The 17371-nt window shown below is 36.4% G+C and overlaps 1 long non-coding RNA gene across 1 annotated transcript; it reads right to left on the bottom strand.

Annotated features, from left to right (window-relative positions):
* Positions 1-10920: 10920 nt before the first annotated feature.
* On the bottom strand, positions 10921-16847 carry LOC103457419 (uncharacterized). Its single transcript, XR_532435.2, has 3 exons — positions 16590-16847; positions 12218-12332; positions 10921-11106 (listed from the first exon to the last, which is right to left on the bottom strand). It is a non-coding gene; the product is annotated as an uncharacterized LOC103457419 (long non-coding RNA).
* Positions 16848-17371: the final 524 nt, after the last annotated feature.

Raw genomic sequence — 17371 nt, forward strand, 5'->3', positions numbered from 1 at the left:
GGATTTACAAATTTAGACCCCTGCATGTTATTGTTTACATAAGAAAATTTTGCGCATGCGTAAAATGCTGGAGGGCACAAACACTATTCTTTAACATATGATGCTTAGCTGCGCCGCCGTTGCAGAATAATTCCGTTATCTCAATCAAACTTAGACATGTAGATATTATTAATTTCGTGCTGTGCTTAACAGCAAAGGGAGAAACCGTTAAAGTACAACTCAAAACCACGTCTTTCCCGCTCTCTGTATCAGCGCAGATTCTGTATGGCTAGATCGCGGTTACTGTCTCTTACTCTGCAGTTGTGGAGTCACAATGTCTGAGTTYATGAGCGCCCCCAGCGATGAGGCAAGAGAACTGCCTGCCTCACCTCGAATCTGTTCTCTGATGGCTCCTCAGCACACGAAACACGTTACACACACAGTTGGTGACAATAAAAACAGTACATTAAATACATAAGCTAAATTATGGAAAATCTGTTCATACATTAAATGTTTTTAACCATTTAATTGGCGACGTGCAGACAGGAGGAGCATGCTCTCATAGAATAACAAACAGTGCAGTTAGCGAGAGGTTGCGCAATCCCAGGTTAGGCTCAGCTCACTGCTGCATCACCGGCTTCAATTCTAACCATTTGAATGGGAAAATGCGAAAATTCTGCTATTTTGAAGAAAAAAATCATCAGATTTGGTTAAATTAAATGAAAAATAGGTACTTTATAGTACAAACCACAGGGTGAAAATATCTTTATAAATTATTTTAAAATATTATTTTTCCTCCCCTGACCGCACGTCACTGATATATATATTGTCATAGTACACCCAAGAATTTAAAACTACTTTCACCCCTGCTGATAACTATCAACTCAACAGCTACAGCGGCTATAAAAAGTATCCATCCCCTTTTTATTGTTTTTACAAATCAATCACAACCAACAAAATATATTTTTTGATTAAAAACATTGAATTAAAAATGTTGATTCAATAAGAAAACAACTGTTGAAGAAAACAAAAGTTTGCTTAAACTCTAGTAATGATAAAGTGGAAGAAAGTAGTAGTAAAATTGGACTTTTTGCATCACCACAAACACATCATTCCCACTGTGAGGCATGGTGGTGGCAGCATAATGCTGTTGGGAAACTACAGGGAAATTTGTTTCCATCTGCTAGAAGACTACGGCTTTGGAAAACATTTATTTTCCAGCAAAATGACGACCCGACACAGACGGTTTGAAGACAACAAGATGGAGGTTCTGGATGAGCCCAGACCTCATTTCCACAGAGGGTTTGCAAATCTCGACATAAATGGATCAGATTAGCAGGAGAAATGGCGTCTCTATAGAATAATAAACACAGGTTTTGTGTTATCCCACAACCTTTTCTTAATAAGTGCGCCAAAAATGAGCCAAACTGTTTGCACCACTTAGCATTCAAGACAATTTGTATCTTTCAGGGCTGCAAGAACAAAATGACATCTTTCTGTTTCTGCAGCTCTGGTTCAGGCCCGTCACAATCAGCAATAAATCAATTAAACGGATGATCAATTAAAACGAGCTCGGTAATTTCCATTTGGGTGATTCGTTGTTTTTCTCCAAAAACTGATGATAAAAGTCTTCAGTCTGGTGCTTTGGTCTCAACTAGCACTTTTGTGAAGGACAATTTTGTTTACAGAGACTTCTTAATTAATTTTATTTGTTGTTTCTGTTTTGTTTATTTATTTCAGATATTTAAAATGTCTTCCAGTTCTTCAGAATTTAAAGTTTAATGACCTTTGAGAGTGTGTTCTTCTGTTATTATGCCATTAAATGATGCATCACTGCAAGAACACAAAATCTTACCCAGTATTTTTTGTTTAGTTTCCAGTGCAAATATCTTGGTACACTTGAAACAAAACTAAACTAACTTACAAGTAACTTTTCAGAAAGATATAGGAGCTTGTTTAAAGTCAATAATTTCTAAATATTGATGAAAAATTACTTGTTCCACTGGCAGATTATCTCACTTATAACAACGTGGCACGTTTTCATCAATAATAATGATTTTTTTTCTTCCATATCTTGCTAAAAAAATAGTTTTAAGTTAATTTGTTTTATTTACAGTGTATTAAAATATTTGCACTAGAAATTACTTGGTAAAATGTCGGTTTTTTGCAGCGATAGACATAAAGATTGATCAGTCTGAGAGTGATGCCTCCAAGCTCTTCAGCTTCTTGAAAATGTGTCTGAACTTTGTGTTGCAACAACACAATGATCTAAACTGGATGTGGAGTAGATTGAATTTGTGGCCTACTTAAAGCCCTGGTATGTGGTAAGACATCATACAACCGAACTGGACTCTACCAACGTAAAAACAACCAAACCAATAACCATTTCTTCCCTGCTTCAGTTAAATATCCCACAATCCTTTGCTGCAGCCCTATCACTATCACACAAACGGCAACAAGATGGAAATAAACATTGATGGTTGTAGTAAAACCGATATATTAAATTACTTTTACCGTTGTCTTCTGCTCAATTTGGATGTTTTTTCTTTATTTTTTTGAGTCGTGAACCGTCTGTGTGAACGGCTCCGAAGCGACACACAAGCGCAGAAGAAGAAAGTTGATGTCACACAGTAATAACGGATCGATTAAAATTTTTATTCAGCAACGGGAACCAACAGTATCGTCACAAATTCATMAGAGAAAGGAAGATAATAAAAGAACTAACAGATTTAACACATCTGGCTTCTCCAACAGCTCTGACTGCAGATGCTTTGAAAACAATCAGTATCTGAATTAGCACCTATATAGAGGTGGCTCCAATCTGATTTTGAACGGAAAAGATCCGTTCAGACTTCAGTGAAAAAGCAAAAAAAAAAAGCAGATTTGAGTGGCATTTGCCTGAAGTGTAAACGCAAAGTCAGAAGAGTGGTTGAATATTCGCCAAAAAATGAGAAAACCACTGAAAACAGTACCAGGATGTTAGTTTCTGAACCACACAAAGAGGAAGTCCACCCTTTCAGGTGTCTCACCTGATTGGTGGTGTCTTTGTTACAAACCTTCATCCAACTCCAGACCTTAAAACAAGGATTTTTAGAAATAATGTTCAAAGTTTCAGGCTGCTTTTCTGCACTGCAGCCAACTTTGCTCTTCTGAATTTGCCACAGTCTGATAATCAGTAATTATGTCCAGATAACACTCTTGTAACTTTGCTGCCCTTCAAAATTTTATTGCCCCCAGTCGCATGAAATCGCAAACTTCTGCCTGAAAACTATAGAAGCATTTCCTTGAAATATAAGCTCCTTAATTAAACTTCCGCTCCAGTACACAACGCAGGTCACTACTTGGACATTTAACTAAAGCAATCCATCCTTACCTAAACAATTAGCTGCAGAGCATAATGCTCCTAATTAATAACTGAATAACCCCCCAAAAAAAGTTGCATAATTGATGATACAATTAACAAATACAAGTTTTTTTTACAGTAAACTGTCCTTTTAAAAGTGYGCAGGGCTATAGGACAGCGCTGCATTCCTCAGTGACTCTTAATGGACATTAAACATGGAGCTGAAGAAATACACGAGCACAATTGAGTTAGCGGGCACTTACAGGGCAGAAGGCTTGCCCCATACATTTGCCTAACAACACATAAATGTCACAAAATTACATGTCATTATTGAACAGATCATATGGATTCCACTTATTGTTGCCTAATGGCCCCTTTTTGTAAAAACGAATGTGGTTTAAGGATAATGCAGAGGAGGACGCTGGACTGTCTTGTCCATCCTTCCAGGGAAAAGAAGAATCTGCCTTATTCAGTTACATTTCAAACCTCAATTTCCGCTTGTGGTCGGCTCGTTAAGGCTGACGGCCATTAATGACAGACACTGAGGCTTCTTGCCCAAGCAGAGAGCGACTGAGGAGGGAAAAGTGGGAGAAAGATGCCCTCTGCTGGCTTCAAGGTGGAAGTAAAACAATTTAAAAAAGGTCAACCTGATGTCAGTAACATAAACAATCAATTAGGGGATCATTTTTATTTCAATAAAATAATTTTTCAAAACTATGTCACTTATTCATCACTTCTATTATTGTTTTATTTATTTTTTGTTTAGTTATGTGGAAAAACATGAGCAATCTTAGAAATAAAAAAGTTTGGCACAAGATAATTTAAATATAATTGGCCTTTTATTTTGCTTTTCCAGACTCAGGCTGGTGCACAGAACCTCTTAGAGGTAGAAACACTGAAACTTATTAATATATATATATATATATATATATATATATATATATATAAAATAAGTTAAAAATTAGATGAAACATCCCAGTACTAATGGAGTACTAAGGGGCGTATTTACAAGGTGTGTTTATAGGTACATAATGGAGTAGTTAAGGTTATCTAGGAGGTTTTTATGGTTATTTATAGAGGATAGGTTCATCAGGGATGCTTATGGGGACCTAAAAGGAGCAGCTGGAGACACCAGATGCTTTTACAATCAGGTTGAACCTGAAGGAGCAGCAGGAACGGTTTGGTACAGTCGGCTGCATCGGCCACTTTTACAAAGGACACAGTTAAAACAGCGAACCAAACCACATCAACTTTAGCCGTAAATGCGAGGAAATGAGGTTTTACCCATTATCTGACATCTGGTTGTTATAAAACAGAGCAGCATAGAAACCCAGAAAATATCTTTACCCAGTCATGAAGTCTTGGATATATTTGTTGATTTGAGTTTATAGATTTGCTAGAAAAACACAAGTGTTGCTTTTTCTCCTGCATGTGTTTTCACTCTGAATGCATTTTAATTTCCAAGTTCAATCGCTGTCGGAGTGATCTGGACTGAACCACGTCAGACGAAAAGGAGGGCGGAGACAGATTTATAAAAACAGACTCTTTATAAATCCGCCAGACTATATGAGGATGATCAGACTATATCGAGTTAAGAAACTGAGGAAGAAAAACGTAAGCTTGCACCACTATATTAAAAAAATCAACCTCACGTGAGTTTGCACACTTAATACCTACGTTTAATATGTTTTAATGTCAATTAAAATTAGTTATTAAGTGTTTATAATTGCAGTCTGTGCCATTTTATACCAATGGAAGATTAAGAACACAATTCTCATATTAAGAGGCAATAAATTTAATTAAAATTACTTAGTGCAGTCGCTCAGCAACCATAAACAGTCACTATATTAACTTGAGACGGAGTCGTCTCCTCCTGCTGTTAAACATTTGTCCAGACAACATGCAACATGCCATTCCTAGAAATGGGAACCACGTCCAATTGAAATGGAAATTGTGTTGCATTTAATTTTTTGGCAGCTGCTCCTGTGTGATTCACAAAAGGCCGGTAGAAGGCTAATTGTTCAAATTAATTTGTGTAAATGACTAAGCAAGAGATAACAGAATTACATCTGCACTTCCTTGGCACGGGTTCAGCAGCGACGGCCTCGACAGGCAGCTGCACGGAGACGGCTTCCTTGCCAAAAATTAAAAGCCACAAAACATTAATTAATGGACTTTTTGTTACATTAATCTGTACCAAAAAGGTTTACAGGGAACAAGATTGAGGGGGGAGCAAGAGATCAGAGCACAGAGGTAGGCGGTGTGCATAATTAGAATAAATTATTTTCATTAAACGTTTTTAAGAAGGTCCCTTCTTTTTTTTTTTTTATTAAAGACGGTTTAAGTAAAATTAAAATTCAAACAAGGAAGGCTGGTGTTGGTGACAGCATCATTAATCAGCTCCCTGTTAAAGTTACAGCATGTTGAGAAACCTCCAGGCTGAACAACGTCCAGGTCAAGTAACTCAGGACTTCTGCGTCCGGCTGCAGCGCCAAGAGAAACRACGGCGCATCAATCACCTGAACTCCGGAGCCACCGCTGCTGCTGCTCGCCCTGAACTGATGGAGCGGCCCTTACTTTGCACTTGTCAATTTGGAGCTTTATCTACACGCTCAAGGCTAATGAGCCATCTTAAACTCGTGATGGCCGCGATGGAAATGATCCCAAGTAGCTCTCTGTCTGCAGTCTGCAGGAAGCCGACTGCAAAGGAGAGGAGCTAGAGGCTCCAAAACTTTTACAGTCAGGTCCTTTAAGCCACAGAAACAGATTTAAATTGTCAAATATGCTGCAATCCTGCGCCTCTGCCTGTAAAATACACACATGATGCTTTAAAACAACAATGAACCTCTTTCCAAGGATTCAAATTGCAAATATCAGAGCTGAAATGTGATGGGAGTGAATGAGTGTCTCTGCATCTGGTGTAAGTTGGACATGCAAGTATAAAATTATTAACTTTAAAGAAAACAAAGATATATTTAAACATTATACAGGGTTAAAATATCACACAAAGATCAACACTAATCGAAAATAAAAGCTYGCACTATAATTGTGTAAAAACAATTACATTAATCTGCACAGAAGGTCAGTCAGAACAACTTTTAATTGTATTTCTACTCTAAAAACAGCTAAGCTATGGGTTTTCTTTCTTCTTATTTATTTGCAGTTTTTGATTAATTTCATAGACAGTAGCCAATGTTTTACAGCACTGTTGTGGATTGAGTGGAAGATTTTTATGTATTTATGGTCGGAGCTGCAAAGTGTAAGTTCTTATGGCAACAAGACAAAATTTGAGTCACAAATTTTTTTGTGGAACACAATTCCAAAAATCACAGATTTTTCCAAAATACTCCAAAGAAAATGCAGTTTAGGAATATGAAACTCCTAGCTGACACACTATTGGCTGAAGTCTGCAAAGCAGCCAATTCAGAAGCTGCATTTATTTTTCTTGGYGCTGAATGGCTGAGCAGAAATAATGAAGAGTGTAGATGTTAGCTTCTGCGCTAACATGGTTTCTACTGTCCATATTAATGCATATTGACGTATATTTGGTGTTTGGTCTATTAAAATATGCAGTTATAAGTGTTTTTTTGAGGCACAGCCATGTWTTCAGGTATTCGTGGGAAAACCAGGACAATCCAGACCCCAGCAACAGAAATCCTTTGTTAGCATTTTATTTATCTTTTCTCTTAATTTTGTTGTTCATGATGTCGTGAGCTGCTACCTTTATTGTTGAGGCCGCCTTTGTGAAAAAAATATTAGTCTAGGTATTTTATTTGGTAAAGAAAAGCGTCAAACTTACCAGAATTTCAGTCAAGAAACACATTTATCAATGAAGACAGATAAATGTAACTACTGRGAATTTAAATATAAAGTCTGGTTCATAGTCTTTTACCTTCTGGTTTGACTAAACAGTACCATCTGCTKCCTTTTAGAGTTCCTGAGCTGTGGAAATAGCCTTCAAAACAATTTATGCACATAATCTAAACGAGACAGAAAACGAGAAACTCAGAACAATTAGCAGAGGCAACAAAAAATCCCTGATGCCAAAAGCTCACTGAAACTTGAAATCAACCTTTTCTAATCAACCTGAGAAGATACATTCCTCCACAAAAATCATTATTCAAACACCAATTTTCCACAAACATACAATGAACATAAACACCCTGCGAAGATGCAGATTCCTCATCTGCGTCTTTTTCCTGCTATCAGTTTCAGGGATATTATTAGCATAAATTATAGCGGTAACTCGTGCTGGGAGGCAGATAAAAATGTGCGTTTGAGTATCTATTTAGCTCTGCAAAAACCTCATTGCTTCCAGTTCATGATCAGCCATCCCAAAGAACTATTTTATGCCCGACTTGCCTGATGCATGACAGCAAGACTGGAGGATCATTTCTTTAATCCCTTCTCYTCCTCCCTAAAGAGAAAATCCAACTCTCTCAGACTTGGTGTCTAATTTCTAYGGTTGCTCTGTGAAACGACACTGCAAAAACAAGACCTAAAATCCTAAACTAGGATTTTAGGTCTWGTTTCTAGAGCAAGCACTTGAAATAAGACAAAACTAACTTAGAAGCAACTTTTCATCAATATAAAGGGATTATTTACTTAAAACAAGTCTCTATATCTTGCTGAGAAGTTACTTTTAAGTTAGTTTTATTTCCAGTGCATGAAGATATTTGCACAGAAAATCAGACCAAAATTACTTGGTAAGATTTTGTGTTTTTGCAGTGAAGTTGGTTTGTACACATCTTATGATGACTCCTTTGTGCAGAAACTAAGTTAAACTTTATTTTTTAAATATTTTATWAATGAAATGTACTTTTTAAAATTTGATTTATTTATTTCAAACTGGTTTTTAAAAACAAGAAAACAAGCAAYGAGTAGGACAGAACAAAATAAATACTTTCTGTGTGAAAAGGAATAAAARGAAGGGAACATTTATCTAATCTGTCCCCTTAATTTAATAAAATATATTACTTACTGACTGAATAATTATTAAAAGAATATAATTAAAGCCATGTTATAATATTTATGTGTCTGATCAATGAACTGGGTTARAGAGCCAACAAATAAATTATATTAAAAAGACAAAATTTTAACAAACTAACTCATAACAAGATTATCTACATATAATAATAATAACTGGATCAATAATTACCAACTTCTTGCCAATGTTCACCTATAAATTCTTCATAATCTGTGTTACATAACAATACATAAAATGTTAAAAAACAAACTAATGATAATGATAGTAAGATAATAATTAGCTACTAATAATGGTAATAGTAATACAGAATAAACGAAAGAAAAACTCCTAGTTGTGTCTATTTAGTTCTCTGAACAATGTGAGCATCGTAGCTTTGCATTTATTTTTAAACTCCTAGATGTTTGGACATTGTTTTAGCTCCATATTGAGCTAAACAATGAATATGGAGATTAATCTCCATATTCAGCTGGAACGTCCCTTAAAGGGAGCTGCAACGTCCCTTTAAGTTGTGTCCACCCTCAATTTTATAAAGCATTTCCTGAAGATGTTTAGGTAACAGGTTATAGTAAAAGATAATGATGATTCATATGTATYGCCCCTCAATTCTGCACAAAAATGCAGATATRAATGAGTCATTGAACTWCTGTAGAGACRGTCTCTTTGTGAGTCTTGTAAAAGCATCTGAACCAAAACTAGAAGTGCCTTAGTTGGTGTTTTGGGTCGAGCCGTTTCTTTCTCAGACCCAGCAGCAAGTACATTTAGTTTCCACTATTAGGACCTAAAATGTTCATATGTTATGAAGCTCCAAACTTAGTTTGAATCCACATATTTATTGGTGCATCATCTCTGGTTCCGTCTCTTTGCACCATCACCATTTTTCCCTCACTGACATCCAGACAGCTGTTGCTTCCATCTTCCTCATTTTTCTTCTTCGTCTCGTATTTTGCTAATATACCGAGCCTTCTCCTCCTCCTCTCCTCCTCCAGATACATATTCGCTCTTGATTGTAGCTGCCAATTAGCAGGCGAGGCTGTGGCAGTTCATCCATCTGACTTAAAGGTTTCCCCGCCACTAATTTTGACGGTCGGGTCAAGTAGCGGCGGGGTCCATTAAGTGGAATAATGAAGTCCTCAGTGAGTGATCTGCAATGACTTCAGAGTGCTATTAATCCCTTAAAGAAATCATCTCTTTATTTTTAATGTTTGCCTTTTAAGTCGTCCAGCCAGCTGTTCAAACATCTCATTTATCCAAGACATAATAAACATCGTCTGTACAAGTTTCTGTTGTTGTTTTTCTGTTTTTACTCTAATCTATTTCTATTCTTTCTCTTCCCTCCTCCTCTCTCTTACAACATATTTCACTTTATATACTCACTATTTATAAAATTAACTAAAACCTTTATAAATATTATKTTGTTCACATCCCCTAAACTTAAAATGTCCAGCCGTAATGGCTTTCTCTGGTCAGATGGAGAGCATAAGGAGCTCAAAAAATGCCTAGTGTCACTGTGGAACCAGTACTTTAGAAAAATATATATTGTGGTTCGGATCTCTCTCATCTTTTTAAGTGAGAGAACTGAATACTCTTTTTCCCCTCCTCTATTTTGTAAGCAAAAYTTCTCCACTTTAATTACTCCAACAAAAATCCTCATTATCAAAAAACTGATGAAAATGTTGATACTRAAGTATTTTTCGAACTATAAGCCGCTTTTTTCCCCCACACTTTGAACCATGCGGCTTGTAGAACCAGTGCAGTTTTTATATGTACGTTTATAGATTTTTATTTTTTTTTACTTTGTAGATGTGGATTATAGTGCGGTGCACTCTATAGTCCGGAAAATACGGTATTTAAATGTTTCAAGTAATGCGGAAATTGTACAGAAACATCACATACACACGGGAAGACATCTGAAAAACCAGAAAGGTAAAATCCTAACTTGAAAACACACTTTCCGAAATTTCAGTGATCCAGTGCCGCTCAGAGAGTTGGGACCATAAAAGGTCTTAATCCAGTTACTAACCAGTTAATAACTTTTTAARTAAGCTTTCCATAAACTTCTCCACCAAAATGTAGAAACTGACCACAACAATCTAATCTGACAGATTTCTGTTACTTCGGATTCATTCGGCTCTCAGCTGAGGTCAGCTCACCGCTGAACAAACACCAGTCAATTTACTCATTTTGCATCCAATCCTCGCCGATGGTTATGAGGCGCTTTCCTGTGGCTGATGGAGAGATTAATCTTGCTTTGATAGAAATATGTCAGGTTGTGATTTATCACTGCGGACAAATCTGCGCTGGAACGTCTCTCCTCCTGACAGCTTTATCGGCCTAGGAACGTCCCAAAATGTCACCTGTTGTTCGCGGAGTGACCTTCTAATTTTCTAATTCAATTTCAACACCCGCGTCTCCCMCTCCATATCATGAACGAGTAATAACAATTACGCAGCGTGACTGGCTCAAAAACCTGCAATTCCCCTACTTTAAATCACAACTCAAGTAGTCTTTTATTAGGCTGCCTGGTTAAATCAATCTAAATCTAAGCATAATAACTCTCTAATCAGGTGCTGGGGAGAATAATAGGTTGTCACGCTCGAGAAAAAATAGGCAATCATGGAATGTTTTCTTTAATTAGGCCGACTAAAGTAGAAGGGCACGGCGGCRGTGCGGGACACATTCATCATAGCCAAGGTGGGAAATTACTTCAATTACTCAGGAAGGGGAAAGCGAAGTGAATTACAGAAGTCGGAGAAGCAGAAGAGAGGAGATCGTGATCTGCAGGGAAGTCCGCATGACACTGAGGGCAGAAAAGGTAAAAAAAAATTAGAAAAGGAGGAAAACAGTGAGGTAAGTTGGAGGAATCCTGCTGGGAATGTATCAAAAGAGATTAAACATGAATCGGAAGWCAGAATATTTTACAAAATTTTCTAAACTTCTTAAATGTTTTTCAGCTTGAGAGAAGATTTCAGTAAAAATGCAGCAGCATAAGAAGGTTTGGATGTAATTTGGTCCACATGCCGATCAGAAATAGGATTAAAAATAAACTGATTCAAGAAGATTCAAACTAAGCACGCCCGAATCAAAGCTGACTTCACTCAAGGTTTCTGCAGTTTTCACCAACTCCAATGTAAAACCTTTTAAGACCATCATGAATGGAGATGAAGCGCTGAAATGTATGATGTCCAAACACATTAGAACTTCTTTATTTTGCTAAATATCTGTACTAGTTTGTTCTAAATCTCATATTGCAACCAAGTTTGTTAAACACCCAAAACAAGAGGTGCAATAAAAAATAATAATACGAGAAAAACGGCAGTAAATATATTAAAAAATACGCCACTGTAAATTATGTCAAGTATCAGGGTTTAACATGAATTAAAAATATGGAAGAACAGCAGAAGAAGAGCAGTAAACAGGATTTTTGATACAGCTTTCTGTTCTTTATATCGCAGATTTTAAGATTTTATGGGTTCATATAAGCTGCTAAAATGATTATTTAAAGGATCTCATACTTCCTACAGGCTCTTGGATGTCCMATATATCAAATAAAACTGTAGAAAGACATGCAAATGAGAAAAATGCTTCTAACTTTTCATTGCTTTTTAATTCTACTCAAWTCTGAGTGTTTATTGTAACCCTGCGTTGAATTGAAAATGGATATTTCATTCTATTTTGCAGTATTCTGTACATCCTGTACATCTCAAAGTTTTCAATTTGCTGCACAAATAAACTGACTTTGTCAAAATGTTTCAGTTTCTTTGGGTGTTTTCATAAAAAAACACTAATTATTACAGTTTGACATAAAAGAGACAGCATTTTAGATTAAATTTGACTTCTTACCTCAAAAACTTCACAAATTAAACAAGTTGTTTCGCTGGGTTTTGTTTATCCTGTTCAATGTTGCTTACCTCACTGTTTTGAGAGTCCAGTGGTTCTTGGAAACCGCAGCTTTTCTTTTCCTGCAGGAGATTTTCCAGTATTCACTCTCCAAAGTCAGCGTGTCCGGCATCCCTTTATGGAGGACTAATCTTGTCAAAATTGACAATAAATAAATAAATAAATGAGGTAACAAATACATCCATAAATGAAGAAATAAAACTGTAAATAAACAAATAAGAGAAATAAATTTGAAAATAAGCGAGTATTATTTTCACAATAATTTAGTTATTTCCACATTTATTTATCAACTTTGACTTTTTCTCACACTTTTTTACCTGAAGGTACTGGGGTAAAAGGTACTGGGGTTGGCCTGARCCATAATCAGATTCCAACAAATCCACACAGTTTCTGGAACTTTTCCAGGAAAAATAAACAAAAATTTTCAATTTCTTCATTTATTTTAAATTCTGGCAGGATTAGTCGTCCATATACCTTCGCTTGCGTATTTTTTCCCAAACCATAGTTTAGCTTTGCATTCCTCAGTTTACCTTTAATGAAAATTAGTTTACATCTCGTTAACTTACATTGATTTTCCAGGTTAAATTAGCTTATTCTCTTAGCCTACAAGTAAATTATTAGCTTATTCACTTGTTTAGCATAGCATAGCATAGCTTATCTTACCTAGGTTATGTTTAGCATGGCATATCTTAGCTTAAGCAAAAAGAATAATTTTACATAAATATCAATRAAATTATGGGSAATCMTGAGCATCCTTTTCATAAACTATGGTAGAAAAACAGTGTCTTTAGTCAGAGGARTCTTCATACTCGCTGTAATACAGACTGCTACATAAGATATTTCTTGCCTACACCAATTACCATCTACAATAACTCTTTGAATAATCAGAACGTCTGTATAGAATGGTTTAAGAAAATATTTACCAAAGTTGCAGCCATAGAATCTTTACACTACAGACMTTCTGAGGATGACAAACCTGCTTAAATTACCAATCAGTCGTATCTTTTCTAGTCAAATCTTTCCAATAAAAGTAGTTATTTTTCTTATAGCTTGATATTTTTGTTGTAGACCATAAAAAACCCTTGAAATGTGTCCAAATAACCAAAAACAGAACATTTTATCCCCTTTCAAACAACGCAGTGGGTGGCTAATTAACCTGCAAGTTCCATCYAGTTTGAGATTAATTCAAACAATAAGTGATGGCTACCAGCATGACCTTTGGATTAGTACTTCACGGCTCATGTTTTAGCTCAAACCTGACCCAGAACAGTCCCAGAAGAGCAGTTTGTAGTAGATGATGGAGAGGCCTCTGTCAGGATGACGCCAAGGTGGTAATCAGACCAGGACTTTCCTCTCAATCGATCAATAAAAGGACTGCAGGGTGTTCACGTCTTTCAGCTCAGCAGGATTATCAGGTTGGAGGTATCCATCATGAGCTGAGAGGTGGTCGATGGCAGAGCAGCCACAAGGTAATAAGAGGAAGGGAGCAGTGCTGCTTCTGAAAAYGCTTTAGACGTAATTTATGAACACAAGTTTGGTTTTTCTGCAGCTTCTTGATGCTTATAGAYGCTAAAATGTTTTAAGCTAATTTTAATAGCAGAAAAAGATAATCTCGATAAAAACAAGGTGCAGTTGTTTGTGAAAGTAAAACTGTATCCAAATGATTTCAAATATAGTTGCACTTTGGAGTGGTCAAKTCAAAGTCCAGCTGAGATAACTTTGAATGAACACAATTCTGCAAAGAGGAGTGGGTCAAACTTCATCCGCAGTGAAGTAAAAGACTGAATACCAGTTACCACAGTTGATATTCACACAGAGTAAATAACTTTAATAATGAAAACTCATAACATTTGAACACTGCATAATCAATCAAGTTTATTCGTACAGCACATCATTAAAACACAGAAATACAAGGTCTTATTTACATTTTGTCAAGTGCCGTCGTTACACATCAAGATGTTGAAGCAGAAACAGAAGAAAGCTGGAATACATTTTCCTAAAACTACCAGTTCTCCTTTCATTTAGCCGCCGTCACTTTTCATTAACCTTTCTTCCTCTWCGCTCCACCTTCCTCACTCCCTCCATCCTGCCGTATCTTCTCMCCCGTTTTTCAATCTACTTCCTTCTCTCCCTCTCTCTCTCTTCTTTCTGCCTGACTGACCACAGGGCTCCATCATCATCGTCGTCTTCACAAAGCCGTCCCAATTATTGCTATAAAGGCAATAAATCACTTCAGCTTCCATCCACTGTTATTGATGAATGACCACTTATTTGTCATCTAATGCAGTGAAAAATGATGAGCCGGGCAGGCAGGCAGGTTTTCTCCCCCCAGTTCTGATGTGATKCAGGACAGCAGTGATGGATTGTATCCTTAAACTGTTGTTACATGTTTAATGTGGAGCTCAAATCTGACATCTCACTTAGTCTGCATTTCTCTACGTGAAGACATTCTGCATTCGTGGAGCTGCGGAGGAAAGAAACTCTGTTGTCGATTCTTTGTCCTGTTGATCACCCAGTGTGGGCCTGACTGGTTTCAACACTCAGAAAGATGGACGCACTTTAACTCGGGAATATATTTTATAAAAGGATTAGNCGCTCCACCTTCCTCACTCCCTCCATCCTGCCGTATCTTCTCACCCGTTTTTCAATCTACTTCCTTCTCTCCCTCTCTCTCTCTTCTTTCTGCCTGACTGACCACAGGGCTCCATCATCATCGTCGTCTTCACAAAGCCGTCCCAATTATTGCTATAAAGGCAATAAATCACTTCAGCTTCCATCCACTGTTATTGATGAATGACCACTTATTTGTCATCTAATGCAGTGAAAAATGATGAGCCGGGCAGGCAGGCAGGTTTTCTCCCCCCAGTTCTGATGTGATKCAGGACAGCAGTGATGGATTGTATCCTTAAACTGTTGTTACATGTTTAATGTGGAGCTCAAATCTGACATCTCACTTAGTCTGCATTTCTCTACGTGAAGACATTCTGCATTCGTGGAGCTGCGGAGGAAAGAAACTCTGTTGTCGATTCTTTGTCCTGTTGATCACCCAGTGTGGGCCTGACTGGTTTCAACACTCAGAAAGATGGACGCACTTTAACTCGGGAATATATTTTATAAAAGGATTAGRAATAAGATCATTTTATTCATTTCAAGTGTTTTTACTGCAAGATATTTCTCTTATAGACTTACTCGACATGCGTGAAAAAGGAGCAGAAAAAAGAAAAATCTTCTACAAACCTGTTGCTTTCTCGGTTTTTCTGGTTGCAAAAATAAAATTAACAATATAAGTTGGAAACAACATCATTCTCCTTATTCCATAATTTTACTCCATGCACCTAAGTGCACATTTGCCTTGAAGTAGTTTTACGTACTTTTGTTTGAGTCACAAACAAAAGTTCAGTTTTGGTTTTATATGTACATGAATTTGTACACAAATTTTAAAATACTTTATTGAYCCCAAAGAAAAATTAAATGCTGTAATTGATTTAATTAAAGAGTTCTTGTAGAACTGTAGAATATTGGTGAATGTGGACAGGAATGGCCTCCTGTAGCAGTCTGTTGCACAATCTGAAGAAGCCTCTGACTGAAGACAGTTTTTCTATCATTCTCGTTCAGGGGAAAAAAAGCTCAGAATTTTGCTTTTGTCATTTTTAATTAAAAAATTTTTTATTACAATTTTTTTTTTTAAGTAAACTCATTTATTTGGGATTTTAAAATCAGTAAACAAAAACAAATAATTAAAAAAGGTTGGAAATGTAAAATAGAAAATTTAAATTGAATTAATTTGTCACAAAATTTACATTTAAAAAATGACACAACGGCATTAAAATTTCCGTATTTGAGCTGCAAAATTTCAATAAACTTAATTTTGAAACTGTATTGTTATAAACCTTAGGGGTAGTCTAAACCAAACCCATTTCATCAGGAGAAAAACATAAACCCAGTTCTATTTCTTACCTGTTGTGTTTAAAGTGACTGAAGGATTGTTGGTGTTTGACCTCACCACAACACGTCAATAAAACACAACAGWAKAAAAAAATCAGCTTTTATAATTCCCACCAGCAGCAGACTTTATCAAGAGTTTTTCCTGCTGAACAGTCAATTGGGGAGAAGTAAAAACGCTCTTAACCAAGAGTAAAAGAGTAAAGAATATATGATCGAAACCAGAGATTTACACACAACAAATCAAAATTCACATACAACTTTTTTCGTCACTAACCTTAATTTAATCAGACCAAACTATTTTTGTTTGGGTTGATTAGAATTACCAAAACATGACATCATCTCTCAGTATGATGATGCCATAGTTTGGAAGCTACTGATTGGTTAACTGAGACATTTGAGTTAATTRGAGGCACATTTAGATATATTTTAAGGCCACACCTGAAACACTCTGCTCTCTGGTTTGACATGATTGGAAGGTCAGAGGTTGTCAGCCAAGATATCGGGAAGAGAATCGTGCAGCTGCACTAGTTTGGTTCATCCAGATGCTTGAAGGTCCTGCATTCATCTGGGAGTCCACTGCAAATCTGCAACAAAAACACAAATTAACTACCTCCTTGGTCACCCTTTTTCTTGTGTTTTTGAAGCTTTATTTCATTTTCTGGGAACTCCCCTTAAAGTAATTAAGCTAACATTTTCATACTGATTAGAAAAGCTTTATTATTACTTAAAGCAGGGGGAGCAATGAGCCTCAGCATTACATTTAACGATTACAAAGAAAGAACAAAAATGCATCTGTGCTTTTTACAAGATTAAATCCTAAAAAAAATGCTTTATTGATTTAAGCTTCAGTTTGAAAAAGTAAATAAAGCTGCAAACATAAAATGTTCATGAGAGACAGTTTTGCATCCTAAAARAGGAAGTGTCTGTTTAATATCTATTTAGTTTTAAGCTAAATGCACATTAGCTTAAAACTAGGAGAACGAATGATAATTTATATCGCCTGAAACATAATTATTCACATGTTCAATCTCTTTGGTCTTTCCAAGTTTCCATAATTAAATTATTGCCACAGTTGAAATATCTGTAATACATATATTGCAGTGGCACAATATTTTAATATTTGGGCATATTTGTATGTCGAAATGGGGTCCAACCGACCCCACACACTTAAAACTTGTATCATTTTCCACAGTCCTCTACGTTTGCCTCAGTCCTCGCAC

Source organism: Poecilia reticulata, linkage group LG2 (genome assembly GCF_000633615.1).
Source record: "Poecilia reticulata strain Guanapo linkage group LG2, Guppy_female_1.0+MT, whole genome shotgun sequence".
Classification (NCBI taxonomy): Eukaryota; Metazoa; Chordata; class Actinopteri; order Cyprinodontiformes; family Poeciliidae; genus Poecilia; species Poecilia reticulata.